The sequence below is a fragment of the Stegostoma tigrinum genome, chromosome 33 (genome assembly GCF_030684315.1).
Source record: "Stegostoma tigrinum isolate sSteTig4 chromosome 33, sSteTig4.hap1, whole genome shotgun sequence".
Taxonomy (NCBI): Eukaryota; Metazoa; Chordata; class Chondrichthyes; order Orectolobiformes; family Stegostomatidae; genus Stegostoma; species Stegostoma tigrinum.
In genome coordinates, this window is record NC_081386.1 from 24665520 (window position 1) to 24680403 (window position 14884).

General features: G+C 41.1%; 1 long non-coding RNA gene across 1 annotated transcript in view; it reads left to right on the forward strand.

Annotated features, from left to right (window-relative positions):
- Positions 1-14884, forward strand: part of LOC125467399 (uncharacterized) — a 36184-nt gene that overhangs the window by 8771 nt on the left and 12529 nt on the right. Inside the window, exon 2 of the long non-coding RNA XR_007250627.1 lies at positions 1187-1250. This is a non-coding gene — a long non-coding RNA (uncharacterized LOC125467399). The remainder of the gene's footprint in view (positions 1-1186; positions 1251-14884) is intronic.

Below are 14884 nucleotides of genomic sequence, written 5' to 3' on the forward strand. Positions count from 1 at the left end.
ACAGGCTTACTTAATAACATCATCACTTCAACCATAATTCCACTACCCTATCGTGCTCCCATATCCTTTAATTCTCTGAGTCCTTAAAAATATGTTACTCACAATCTTGAGTATCCTCAAATTAACATAAGAAATATAGTAGGAGTAGACCATTCAGCCTCTTGAGCGTGCTTGGCCATTCAACATGATCACTTCTGATCTGAATATAACCTCAAACGCACATTCCTGCTTACCCTTGACAACCTTTCACTCTTTGCTTAAGAAGAATCTATCTACCTCTTCCTCAAGAACTCTATGACCAACACCGTTTCCACCAACTGCAGACCCGCAGCAAACTGGCATAGAGACTTCCAAAAGATTCACAGCCCTTGAGGGGCAGAAATTTCTTCTGCTATCAATCCTTAGCAAAGTGAACTGGATTTTGCTTGAGGGGCAGTGGACTTAGAAATGGGGGCCTATCCTATTGGCGGAATTTGGGAGCAGAGTTTGACACATTTTGTGGTTGAAAGAGAAGTAATTGGCGCAGAACACAGTGTGAAAGGAACGGTAAACTGGGTCACTCTAACCGATTATAACTTCTAACGGCAGAATATTTGCCCTCTCATGCATGGCGACCATCTCTCCTCCAGCAGACCTGTCCCCCTATCTCTCACAACAGCTCTCACAAGCTCTCCCTGATGGGTTAAAATTGCTGCAATGAGGTTTAACATTGCAGAATCATAGGAACTGTTTTTAATCTGTCTCCAAGGTAACCATATCATCCTTTAAAATAACATCCTCGGTTTTGTTTGCCTTTTGTTTCCTTTTTTTTATTCTGCCTTCTCTGCTCATCTCTGTGGGTAATGCTGCCTCCTTTCCTCCTCCTCTCTGTGATTTTTTTTGCCTTGAGTCTGTTTGAGTCTCTCTCTCTTTCCCCGCCCATGTCTTCCTGAGCTTTCTCTCTGCATGTCTTTCTTTTCTCCCAAATTGTGCATCCCTTTCTTTGAGGGTGCCTACCCCTCACATTTCCCCATTGTAAGGTTGCAGGTGCACGTTACTCTCCCACAGGCTGCATGCCTTTCTTTTCTTTTTCTGTCCCCCTGCTGTTTTGTATCCCTTTATCTTTGTCCATCTGTCTATCTTTCCCTCCCACCTTTTTAAATGGTATGTTTGATTCCACTATAACCAGATATCTCCCCTTTTAAAGCTCATAGGCTCACGGAGCTGACTGCACGCAACCAGGAGGAGGTCCCTTGATGCTCTCAGTAAAGGTTAGTCTGAATATATTTTGTCATCTTCCTCTCTTTGAGCTGTAATTATCATTGCTTGGTTTCTAGGTAACCTCAGTCACAGTTCTAATACCTCTTGCCCTCCTTGTGTATCAGCACATGTCATATTTCTAATTAAAGAAATATTTTTCCGCCTGAGAACAAACGTTTTTATAACAGATTTAGTTAATGTCCTGATTGTGATCTCCTAAATTCCAATCGTTTTTACCCTTGTCATTCTTGTGTTTACTCCACAGCAAAAGGGAAAGGTGGGGTGGGGGGCGGTGGTGGGCCCGAAATTAAAAAGACAATATGTTGGGAACTCAAATTGGGCTGGTAAAACTGTGAATCAATAGGTGTTATTTTAAAACATCACCCTTGCCAGGCCCAGCATCTGGACTTTGTTGTGTTAGCTGACAATGCTGTTGATTTGGATCCCAGATTCCGAGAGGATAAAGGGACAGCCAGTCTACTTTGCCTTCGAGTGGCACCTGTTTGCATGTTTGTGGATAAGCTATACTAGACATGTGACTGCTGTGCAGTGCTGTGAAAAAATAATTTCCGCATTGCAACTGTGGAGAATCCAGATTGCCAAGATAATTTTTCTGAAATGTTGTTTTGTGTAACTGGGCAGAGTTCCAAGCAGAATTTGTAAACACGTTGCAACTGAGGGGACTGCTAAAGCAAAAATAGCTCTTTGCACAAATCCAGAACAATGCGGAAATGCCTGTTTGGGGATGGAGAGGAACATCATGAGGCTAAGTACAAGCTGAATTAATCAAATACTCTCTAGAAAGTGATGGATCTACTGCTACCGGAAGCAGGTAATAGTTACCATTATTAATGAAGGACATGAGAAGGTTCCAGGATTTGGCTTTACACTGTGTTGAACATTTATGGTAGTTTACCCCGTCAGAAGACAAAGTGGGTGAGGGTGGTACAGAGTCCAAGCCAGATACTTTGTACATGACTGTGGAAAGGGATTAAATGGGTTACACAGGAACCATAATGAGGGAGATTGTTCACAACACATTGTGGAAATGTTCATGATAGGCTGGATTGCTGATGCCATTGGGAAAGAGATTAAATGGCTGTCATAGAGACAATGACAGGATGAGTGTAAAACAAGATGTGGATGCCTGAAAGGAAAAGGAATTTTTCATCCTCAGTTTCACTCCTTCCTTTCTTGAAGACACAGGCTTGGTGAAGTGGGGGATGGGACAGTCTCCATCGTCACTAACTGACCATGTGCGGGCAATGTTACACAACAGCAGTAGCTGACCAAGGTTGTGCTTATCTGGTGACAGCCTAGAGCGTTTCTAGTAAGGATTCTATATGAAAGATGTTGGAAATAACTGACCTCCCAGCCAAGGGCACCATCAGTGAGAGCTAGAATCGGGGTCCTTTTCAGAGTGCAAATAGGTTGATTAATTAAGGATACCAGTAGGCTATTTGGCACCTCGGTATTGTCATTTGATCAGAATTTGCTAAGAGTTTGGCTTTTTGCAATGCGTGTGTTGCCTTCAGCAGAATATTTCATCTGAGCTGGCAATGCCTTAATCATATAGTAAACTAGACATGTATATCTTGATATTGAAAAATTAAATAGATGTTTATTACAACTAGTTCTTATGTTCAAACACTGCATTTGTGAGCACATCAGTGACTGGCCTAACACCATGCTTTTAGAATATAACTGAGATGCATGCTTCGAGTAGCATGTCATGCTTCAAATGGCCTCAGTTAAGGTGTCTATGAGATTTTCATGTTCTGAGGTTACATACTAGAATACCGTAATAATATCATGAGCATATTGCTTTAATGAAGACTGGCATATTGACTGCGAAACATAACCAATTTTATGTAGCTCCTAAAATTCCATGTTTCTTTAGAACAATTCTGGCATCACTGACAAGGCCAGGATTTATTGTTCATCCCTAAATACAATACCAGCTTGCTAGAACATTTCACAGAGCAATAAAGAGGACAATAAAGTACATTGGCTTCAGATTGGTCACTTAGAACTCACTTTTAATGGATATCAGCATTTTTATTTCCACATCTTAAAAAAATAGAAATTCTTTATCTATTATGTTGGGATTTAGATTCACATTCTGTGGGTAATTATAAATCCAGTTAATTTCCATTTGGTCTTACTGGATCAGAGAGTGGTTCAAACTCTTTTAATAAAATACCTTAATCCATTAATAAACTGGCATTTCTCTGGTCCTGTGAAACCTAAGCACACTGTGACAAAAGCTTCAGGGCTCAACTCACTGGGGTTTTCAGAGGGAGGCAACTGATAAAAGAAATAAGCCACTTAACCTCAATGCCTGGCAACCAGCACACAGCAATCTATGTGCATCGATGACGCATTTATTTAATAGACCCCTTAGAAGTCGCTCCATTATATTATACTTTGCAATTTTGACGGTTTGCTGTTATAAAATGAAATTGAACATCTGGAAAAGCGATATTCTTACCGTGTGTTTATTTTTCTGGGTGTACGAATAAAAGGAATAAATGTACTGCACCCCATCTTAGCTGCTATATTTGGGATTGGTGCAACAATACTTTGTGTCATATTATCAAGAATGTTTCTCAAGCTATCAGAATGTGAGCTGGTGAGGGAAGAGGCCCCAGTTTATAAGTAAGACCAAGTGAGACAAAGACTCACAAAGATAAGGAAGGCCTGGATTGAGAAATAGGCACCACTTGAGTTGGTTTAGATAGTGATGCTCTTTTATTTTCCTTTGAGATGACCTAACAACAATTTGCATTTACATCCTTTAATGTAGCAATACACTCTAATGCTTATCACCCTAGCATTATCAAATTTGCTTTTAACAACAGGCCCATTGGTTGAGATGACCAGAAAATTCAAAAAGAGGTGACTTAAAGAAATGAAGAGATAAAGCTGTGAGGTTACTGGAAGGATAGCAGAATGCCAAGAATGCCAAGAAAATAAGGATCCCCAAGAGGCCAGAAAGGTGTACAACAGATATCTTACAGTATTGTAGGGCTACAGGAGATTGCAGAAGCAGAGAGGGGGTGAGTTAAAGACTGGAATTGATAAGGCTAAAGGACTAATGCTCAAAGTACAGGGCATCAGTTGACTGAAATGAGTGAGACCAAGGTAAAGAAGCAGCTAGCAAGTGACATCAAGTGTGGATTTAAAAGCCTGAAGATTATAATGACAGCAAAGCTTAAGGAAAAATTTGGAATCCCCCAGTTTTGAGATGTTTCCAATTGCTGTTATGTTCCATTGTGTTTTGCCAGTTAACTGTTAGTTAACCCCCTTTATACAAAATCATGTTTTCACATTAAGAGTCCCAGAAAATAGAATGGGGATTGGGCAAACAGGATCTTATGAACAGCATAAATCCACTCTTTCCTTTCTGTACTAAGTAAACAAAGCAAATCATACATTACAATTGATCACTGGCATGAGAGGATGTTCAACTCATATTGTTGGTTGAGGTTATATTAATTGTAGAATGTACAATAAAAGTGATTACAACACACTGCTCTTTCATACAACAAAATGCCTATAAATGGTTAAATCAGCTTCTAGGCAAATGTATTAATTCTGTCCTCGATGATCTCCCTTGGAGTGCAAGCAGGAGCATGCGTGCTTCTCTATGACTCATTGACTATGTGTGTGATTCTGATTTTCTCTTACCATACACTTGCCTCTCGCCACCTCCACCTCTCCACTAACACCCCCCAACACAAAGTGCATAATTCTTTCTCACTCTTAGAGTGCGCCTGAGATTTTACCTTTTCCATGTCTTTCTCCAACTTTATGAATCTCAGTTCCTCCTTTTATATTTGTTTTTGCTATGACTCTCTGTGTGAATATGTGTATCTGTCTGCCTCTCTTCCAATATGCATGTTTAAATGTGCATCTTCCTATTGCTTATTGGAATCGTACCTTTTCCCGTCAACTTAGGTGCTTTTCTATCTGTCTCTGTTCCTCTTTTCTGGCTCCTACTGTGACTCTCCTTAAGTCTCTTCTCTCTCTCTATCTGAAATCATAAAGTTGTAAGCTGTAGGAGTAGAAGCAGGCCAATTGGCCCATTGAGTTTGCCATTCAATGAGATCATGGCTATCTGGTAATCATCAACTCCACCTTCCTGCCTTATGCCTGTTACCCTTGATTATTTAAGGATATCAGTAATGAATGCCTCCACATTCATAAGTCACAGAGGAAAGTTGAAAAAGATATATTTTCTAGATGCAGCACTTTACAGGTTCATTCCCCTCCTACCAGGATTTTTTGGTTGTTCTTCTGTCCCTTCTTCAGAGTCACATGCTTTTGTATCTTTCAGGGGGCAAGAGCAGGGATTTCAGCTTCTGTCAGAAATAATTTCCATCGACTCATCAAGTGAAAACACTTCAGTAAAATGGAGCTCAGAGCACAGGTCATCACCCCCATGCATGAATAACTATAATTACCAAGTGCTAACATTCAGAGAGTTGGCATAAATATAATTCTTTCTAATAACTATTCTTTTAGTTGTGTTAGCTTTGCATATCGGTGCTCAGGTCTACTGCCTCCAATTGTAATATGTTGAATTTGAAAATTAATTATTCATGATTGTGTGAAAATAGGCCGGTGCAGCTTTCAGAAGCACTTTCCAAAGGTACAAAGGTGTGTTGCCTGGCAAAACACTTGTTGCCATGGCTACCAATTTGCCGACCTCTGTGAGTTTAATCAGCTGCTGCAAATGCGCAGGACCCAGCAAGTGACATGTTGCCCACTCTATTTTGTTTCTGTCTTGTTGCAGGACAACTGGATGCAGTTTTAACTCTTTGTTGTCAGTGAGTCTCTCAGTCACCAACTGCCTGGCGATGGTATTTCCTCTTGAAATCCCCGCTGTGAAATGCTTGTTCTCAAAACTAAGAACAATGCTGACACCACCAACCTCTCTTTGCTTCCCTTCCCTGAAGATGAAAGCGGATGGGAAGGAGCGCAGAACAGTAACTGATCTGGAAAATAAACCATCAAATCAACCCGGGCAAGCTTCCATAGTAGCTGGATTCAAGCTGCTTCCGAAGGCAGCATCCAAATGTTGCTTTATCCTGTACACAATGCCAGTGCAAGCAAGATACCTATCCCCTTTTGAAACAGCAAATGCTCACAAAACAGAGCTTTATTTTGGCACAGATATCTAACACTGCACACAGTGTTTATTTTCTCTCTGATTTATTTATCTTTATTCGTTACTAGGATGTAGTTGTTGCTGGCAAGACCAGTATCTTTTGCACAGCCGTAGCCATCCTTGTGAAGATGATGGTGCACTACTTTCTTGAACCTCTACAATCCATATGATGTGGGCATGCCCACAATGCTGCTATGAAGTGAGTTAGAGCCAGGGAGTCATAGAGATGTACAGCACAGAAACAGACCCTTCAGTCTAACTCATCCATGTCAACCAGATATCCTATTTACATCCAGTCCAATTTGCCAGCATTTGGCCCATATTCCTCTAAACGCTTCCTATTCATTTACCCATCCAGATGCCTTTTAAATTTTGTAGTCACATGAATCCCTACCACTTCCTCTGGCATCATCGTCTGTGTGAAAAATTTGTCCCTAAGGTCCCTTTTATATCTTACCCCTCTCACCTTAAACCTATGCCCTCTTATTTTGGACTCACCCACCTGTAGGAAGATGCAGTGATATTATTCCAAGTAGGATGGTGTGTGGCTCAAAGTGGAATTTATAGGCAGTTTCTGACCCGTTGACCTTAAATTTCTAGTGATTGAAGTCAGAGGTTGAAAGATGCAGTTGAAGGAGACTTGCATGGCACCCAACAACCATAACTTCTTTTGCTCTAGGTATGAATCCAGCTACTATAGTTTTCCCCTTGATTTCCACTGAATTAATAGAGTTCCTTGATGCCATATGGAATCAATTAGTGTCTTCACGTCAAGGGCTGTTACTCTTCCCTCACCTCTGGAATTCAGCTCTTCCATCCATAGTTGGATGAAGGCAAAAATAAATTCAGGAATTGAGTGGGTTCTGGTGCAACCCAAACTGAACATTGGTGAAGAGGTTCATGGCGAGTAAATGTCATTAGCAATGTTTCCTACCCCTTCGATTTGCTGATAATCAATAGTAGACTGATAGGATGGAGTTGCCAGATTGGATAGGTCCTGTTTTTTGGACGTGACAAATATGGGCAATTTTAATTTTCCTCTGACATTCTGATTTACATGTTTGGGCATATTATTGTGGTCATCAGAACCTCTATGGCCACTTGTCCAGTTGGCCAATACCCATGCATTAACCCACATGTTGTGCATTGTCATTTCAACCAGGATGGGGCTGGGACATCATTCAGCAATGTCCGTAGCTGTAGATGTAACTGCAGGTTGGTGTGTTGCCTCCTTCAGGCTAGGGTTGTGGACAGTAGATGTGGGACATTCTTTTGAGGAAGAGCAAAGATCCAGAGGCCATGGTCCTTTTGGAACCAACTGAATACACAGAAAAAGGTAACAATGTCCTGAATGTGGAATTTAGGAAACTAGGTAGGAGACTAAAGAGAAGGGCCTCTAAGGCATTAATCTCAGGAGTTTACACATTCTACCTTTATCTGCATGGATTTCCTCTAGTTGCTCTGGTTCCCTCCCACAGTCCAAAGATGTGCAGATTAGGTGGATTGGCCATGCCAAATTGCCCATATTGTCCAGGGATGTTTAAGCTAGGATGTGCACGGCTACACGGATAGGGTAGGGCAGTGAGTGGGATACTATTCAGAGGGTCAATGTGGACTCAATTGCTGAATGACCTGCCTCCACTCTGTAGAGATTCTATGATATTACGACTTCTATATTGCCACTTCCACACACTACCACGTGCCAGTGAATATAGAAACTGGAAAGCTGAGTGAATTAATATGTAGCTGAAAAAATGTGGCAGGAGGGAGGGCTTTTGATTTCTCAAGAATTGGGACCAATTCTCGGGCAGGTGTGACCCTTACAGGAAGGGTGGGTTACAGTTTAATAGGACTGGGAGTGATATCCAGTCAGGGAGATTTGCTCATGCTGTTTGTTGGGGAGGTTTAAAACTAGCCTGTCAGAAGGGTGAGAACCTAAGCAAGAGTTCATAGAATAAAACAGAGCTGATTATGGGAAACTGTTAACAAACGTGGAAAGCAGCAAAAACAAGACTTAGAATTAACTAACCAGTGTCAAATTGCAGAAGAGATCTGTAAAGGAAGAATTAAATGCACTTTATATACCACAGGATAGGTGAAGACTTAGCACTAGTAGAAGTGAAAGGGTATAATTTATGAGACATGGCTGCAAAGTGACTGAATATTAGGGGATATTTGACATTTAGAAAGGGTGGGAATAAAGGAACAGCAGGTAGGGTGATGCTGACAATAAAGGATTAAGTTCAGCATGTTAGTGAAATAGGCCTCCAAATAGAAGAAAAGGATGTAGAATCTGAGCTGGGATGAATGGCCTGCTTCTACACTGTAAGGATTCTATGATTCAGCGAAGCAACACTTCATCAGAAGTGTTCTGATGAACGGTCATCAGACTCAAAGCATTAACTCTGTTTTTTTTTCTACAGAAGCTGCCAGTGCTGCTGAGTTTCTGTTTTTGTTTCAGATCTTCAGCAATTGCAGTTCATTGTTTTATTTTACTGCAAGGGGGAGCAAACATTGGTAGGAGCACTTTATGATCACCCAAACAGCAGTGGTAATGCAAGACACAGTATAAATCAGGAACTTAGCATATTGCAGGGTAATGCAGCAATCATAGATAACTTTAATCTCCATGCAAAATAATATTGTGAAGGAACAAGTTTTGGAATTTGTTTGAGATGGTTTCCTATGGCAGTATGTTGAGAAATCAACAAGTGTGAAGACTGTTTTAGATCTAGTATTCAGCATTGTGAAAGAACTGATTAATTATCATGCTATGACAGAATCCTTAAGAAATTGTGATTGTAGTATGATAAAGTTTTACATTAAGATTGAAAAACATGTATCTCAAACTGAAAATAGGATCTTAAATCAGAATAAGGGTAATTATGAAGGTGTAAGGAGCACATTGGCTATTGTAGATTGTAAAAATACATGAAATGTTTCGTGATGGATAGGTGACGCTGGCATTTAAAGACTTAATGCTTAGAAAGTACTTTGCTTTCAGCCAAAAATGTCTAACAGGAAAAGCAGGAGAATGTTGGCAAACAAGGAAATTGAAGTATTAAATCACAGAAGAAGGCTTGGAAAATTTCCAAAGAATTTGCAAACCTGTGGATTGTGAGAACTTTACGATTTACAAAAGAGGACCAAGAAATTGATGCAGAAAGAGAAAATAGAATATGGATGTAAAATAACAAGAAACTTAAAAACATATTGGATAAGTTTTCATCGAATAAAATATTAGCAAAGACAAATGTGGGCCCATTATAGACAGAGACAGGACAGCTTATAGCACGGCATAGAGAAATGGCAGAGAAACTGAGTTCCTTGTGTCTGTGACCACAAGGAAGACGTAAGATTTCCTGGAATAATTAAAATCCGAGGGTCTAGTAAAAGTGTGGAACTAGAAGAAATTAGTGTTCGTGAAAAAGTGGTATTGGAGAAATTAACAGGACTGGAAGATTTACAAATCCCCAGGACCCATTGCAGATTGGAAGCTTAAAAGTGCAACTGCACCATTTCAGAAAGGAAGGAGAGAGAAAATGGGGAAGTACAGACCTGTTAGCTTGAGATCAGTAGCAGGCAAAATGCTAGAATCTATTATAATAAAAACAAACAATACAGCTCAGGAACAGGCCATTCAGCCCACCAAGACTGCACTGACACATGATGTCTTTCTAAACTAAGCTGAAGGATGAGGTCATTGTAAATTCTAAAAGTAATTGCTTGGGTAGTGTTACCATAGCTTTATGAATGGGTGAAGCATGTTTGACAAATCCTGATAGAGTTTGTGGATGTTATGAGCAGCGTAATAAGGCTGAGGTTACCATGAAGTCCTTCCTTCTTAGATACTCCCCTCAGCCGAGGCATGGTAACCCTTCGGTTAAACCACCATCTGATGGTAGAGTAGCTCTATGGTGTTCTGGGAAAATGCAATTTTTATGGGATGAGAGGCAATGAGTGAATGTGGTGTATTTGGGTTTTCTGAAGGTTTTTGATAAAGTCCCGCAAAGGAGTATGAAATACTTCCATTGAGGCCGCTATCTCATCACCAAGTCACCTTTTATTTACACGTGCATAGTATTTGATACTGATCTATTTCCCTCGGAGCCAGCTCTCGGAATGAACAGGATGTCTGACGCTTCTATTTATATCTGTCAGCCAGGGCTCCGCTGATTGGATCAGATTAACAGCCCCAATCAGGGACCTCATATTCTATGAGGTCTACCTGGCTGACCTCGTTACAATCACTACAGAGTAAACAAAATTAAAATGGATGGGAATTAGGGGCAATCTATTAGCATGGATTAAGGATTAGTTTATAGGCAGTTGGCAGAGAGTAGGAAAATTGAACCTTCTCTCCTTTAATTCTCTAACTGGCTGTGCAGGCCTCGAGATCAGTGCATGATAGTGGCTTCCAGAGGTGGATGTCAATGCCACAATTGGCATACTGATGCTGTAGGACATGTATGGAACATCAGAGTGTCTGCGCATGATTGCAGCCATGCAGCTTAAAAGGAATGTTGACTGGCAGGATATGCTTTATTTATTAATACCAGTGGAGTATTTGCTTAGGCCTCGGTCTTTCTCGACTTATTCACAATCAATGATTTGGAAATGGGGGGACTGGTTGTAATATTTCTGAGCTTGCAGATGACACAGAGCTTGGTGAGGATATGAGGTGTGACGGAGTTGTAAAGGGACTTCTGGAGAATGTGACCAGTCTGAGGGAAAGAACGTTACGGCTAGAAAATGCTGCAGGTGAGTGTGAGCTTTCCCTGGAAGGATACCGCTGGGGTCTGTGGAAGTGGTTACATCAAGGGACATGGGAAAGTGTGGCAATCTGGTATTGCAGCAGATAATTGGAGATTAAAAGGTGTGGAGCTGGAAGAACACAGCAGGCCAAGTAGCATCTTAGGAACAGGAAAGCTGATGTTTCGGGCCTAGACCCTAATGAAAGGTCTAGGTCTGAAACGTCAGCTTTCCTGCTCCTAAGATGCTGCTTGGCCTGCTGTGTTCATCCAGCTCCACACCTTGTTATCTCAGATTCTCCAGCATCTGCAGTTCCTATTATCTCTGATACAATTTGCAGCAGATGATTGACAATTATTTGTATTGGCAAAACAGGTTCAAGGAGCTGAATGACCTATTCCTGCTCATGATTCCCATCAGAACTAAAGCCAATTGTTATCACAATTAACATCCACACATAGATATGTACCAATAACCCCAGGTTGTCACTAGATAATGATCAGGATCAGAAACCTTGGCTGCTATGTGTCCTCTCTTCCCCAGGCTGGTGGCACTGAGTCCAATCGCTGTGGCCACCTAATTGGGTCAGATACCCCAACGAAATAAAGACAGGGACTGTATTTGGGACTTCTTTAGTCCAAGAACACAGAAATCAGATCAGACTGTTTGAGTAGATCATGGTTAATTTGTATCCCCATCTGTGTGATTCAGTACAGTAGTAGGTGCCTTTAACTAATAAGCAATGGCGCAGTTAAGTTGAATGTTTTAAATTTTACAGTTCCTCATTACAAACCGGTTGGGACAAAATATCAACTGTTGAGGTTCTTGGCAAATTAATATAATTAATTGATAAGCAGTTTCTTTTGTGAGCAAAGAATTGGCATGCTCTTTTCAATGTCCTTCATGTTTTTGAGCAGTAGTCAAATAATAGTGTAAAATTCCTTACAAAACCTCCTTGCAGCCTGACGCGTTGGTGATTAAAACAAAGCTGACTGTCACAGCTAGGCCCCACAAACAAAGAACTAGCTCTGAAACCTGATGACTAATCCTTTATAACCCTGACAGGAGATGCTTGACAAGGAGTGCTGTTGTGTTTGGCTGTCTGTGTCACAGGTAAGTGGTGCTGTTTGCTGGTTCCATTGGCCAGGACACTGACTTATGATTCATGGATGCTGCATGGTCTGGCACAACATGCTGATAATGGAGCCTGCTACTATAGCACTGGTTTAAAAATAGATGCTCAGGAGAAATTACGTCAGCTGGGCAGCCATCAGTTTGAGGGATATTAGTACAGACCAATTATTCTGTCTGCTGTTCAAGGTGTTGAGACTCAAGGAATGACCAGTTAGAAATGCACCTGACCAGGCCCTGGCCCTCTGTAATTAATTAATGTCAATTACTGAGACTCAAGTAAGCACAAACACTGCAGTATTAGCACTGGGGAGAATCTGCTGAGGTTCTAATTAAGATGACTCCTGCTGGAATATTTCTTTGTGCCTATGTGTTTGTATGTAGACAGTGGTTGAAGTCAGGAACAGGCCTCAGTGTGAGCACCTCGACTCATGGGTGAGAATGGTTCCTTGGTTCTCAGATGCCCGAAGATGCTCTTGGAGAGATAACTCATTCAGAGTTCATGCACCAAAAAAATTAAATGAAGATAATGGGGAATAAGTACAGAGCTCAGCAGCAGTACAGGGCACTGTTAATGGCTCTAGCAGACAGTGAAGGAACAAGACGATTGCACTTTATTTAACAAAGAGTTGTTGCATGATTAATGTGGCTCCTGTAAACTGTGGACTTGAATATTGGTCATTTGTGCAATGATGTTTTAATTGGCTGTCATTTATCTTTGCGTAATGCATTTCTGACTCTCTCTTCTCTCTCGCACCTTCCTACTGAGTGGAAACCTTCCACAGTAACACAGACAGCGTACAGCGAGAGCTAGATCTTCTTGATTTCTGAATGTGTGCTTCATTGTATTGAATCCTTTGTGCCCTGTAGAAAGACAGAGGTGTTGTTGGCAGAGATCAAGGTAGATGTAGTGATCACGAACATTGCAGTGGAGAATTTTATAAAGGTCTGTGAATCATGAGGCTTTTGAGGAATGGCATGTTAGATCAATGGAAAGGAAGGATGGGAGAAAATGCTGAAATATCTACCATATTGGAGCTGAACTTCTTTGCAGGAGTATTCAAAATTCAGGTGTGTGTGCACAAACCACTCTCAGGCTGCACCACATTAACTCCAGTGCCCCTCCAAAATTGTTACATTATATGATACCAATGAGTTTAAATTGCTTTTCAACTCTGCTTTTTTACAATATATTTGTCTGGGGAGGCTTTGAACCGAGAGAAGTGAGGCAGCGAGATTAGCAGCCACAGAAGTTGTGCCAGTAATGCAGGGTTTTACATGGCTAGCGAGAGGCACAGAGTTTGACTACACAAAGAGGCTACATTAACATGAGTAGAGAGATAATCAGTTAGAGAGGATGGTGTCACGGGATGTACTGATTTTGCACATGTGTACCTAATGCTGCACTGCCACAAACTAAATAGGGAAAAATCTGGACCTGACACTGGCAATGTATCTGCATGACACAAACAGGACATCAGAAATCCAGGATAATAAAATGTGAGGCATTCTTTACTCTCCATCTTCGGTCCGCCTCCCCCTCTCTCCCTATTTATTCCAGTTCCCTCTCCCCATCCCCCTCTCTGATGAAGGGTCTAGGCCCGAAACGTCAGCTTTTGTGCTCCTGAGATGCTGCTTGGCCTGCTGTGTTCATCCAGCCTCACATTTTATTATCCTGGAATTCTCCAGCATCTGCAGTTCCCATTATCTCTCATCATCAGAAATCCAGGGCCATTTTTCACGCAGATCGGATGTTATTTAATTAAATGTTATTATGGACTATGGCATGTTTACAACACTAAAATAGGGCATCTAAAGCACACAGTATATAGAAGGGATTTAAAACGCTTTCTCAAAAGCAAAGTGGAAACTCCTGACAGACGAGAGCAGACGGCATTGAGCTGCCTTGGAGCTGAATTTTATCAAAGATATGTAAAAGTGTTAACAGTGGCTTTTGGAAATGTTGTTGAGATTGTTAGAAGCAAAATGAACTGACAAAAAATTATATCAGGTGTATTTGGTATCTTTCACCTCGATTTTCTTTTGCAAAACTGCATTGGTAGGTGGTATTCTTGTTGGATGTGCTCTGAGAGGGCACATGTTAGCAACAAGTTTGGAGAAGGAGACTCTGAGCCACACAGGACTGCTTTTGCATTCTCATCATTTACCCACCACCTGGCCTGCCTCCATCGCAGCCAGGTGGGTGAAATGGAGGACATCTTTAAATGAGATTGCATTGCCCCTGTTACTCTATCATTTACATGCTGTCAATCTATTTGCACCAGTGTCATTAGACAACAAGACAGCACTTACATCACAGATGACTAATGTGTGTTTTTAAGAACTAATGATGTTTCTTCCAGCTTCTGTTTGAGTCTTGTCATATGCTGGTCCTGCTGTGTAAGATGCACTGGCCCAGAACGTCGACTGCACTACCAGGGCAGGAGCTGTCTCACTCTGTTAAGAACCAAGGCTCAAAATGCAGCAGACCACTGAAGTTGTGAAGTAGTGTGAAGATGAACAAGTTTTAAAAATAGATAAATTCTATGAGTAAAAGACAAGTATAGAGAAATAAAAAGAGTTTTATAG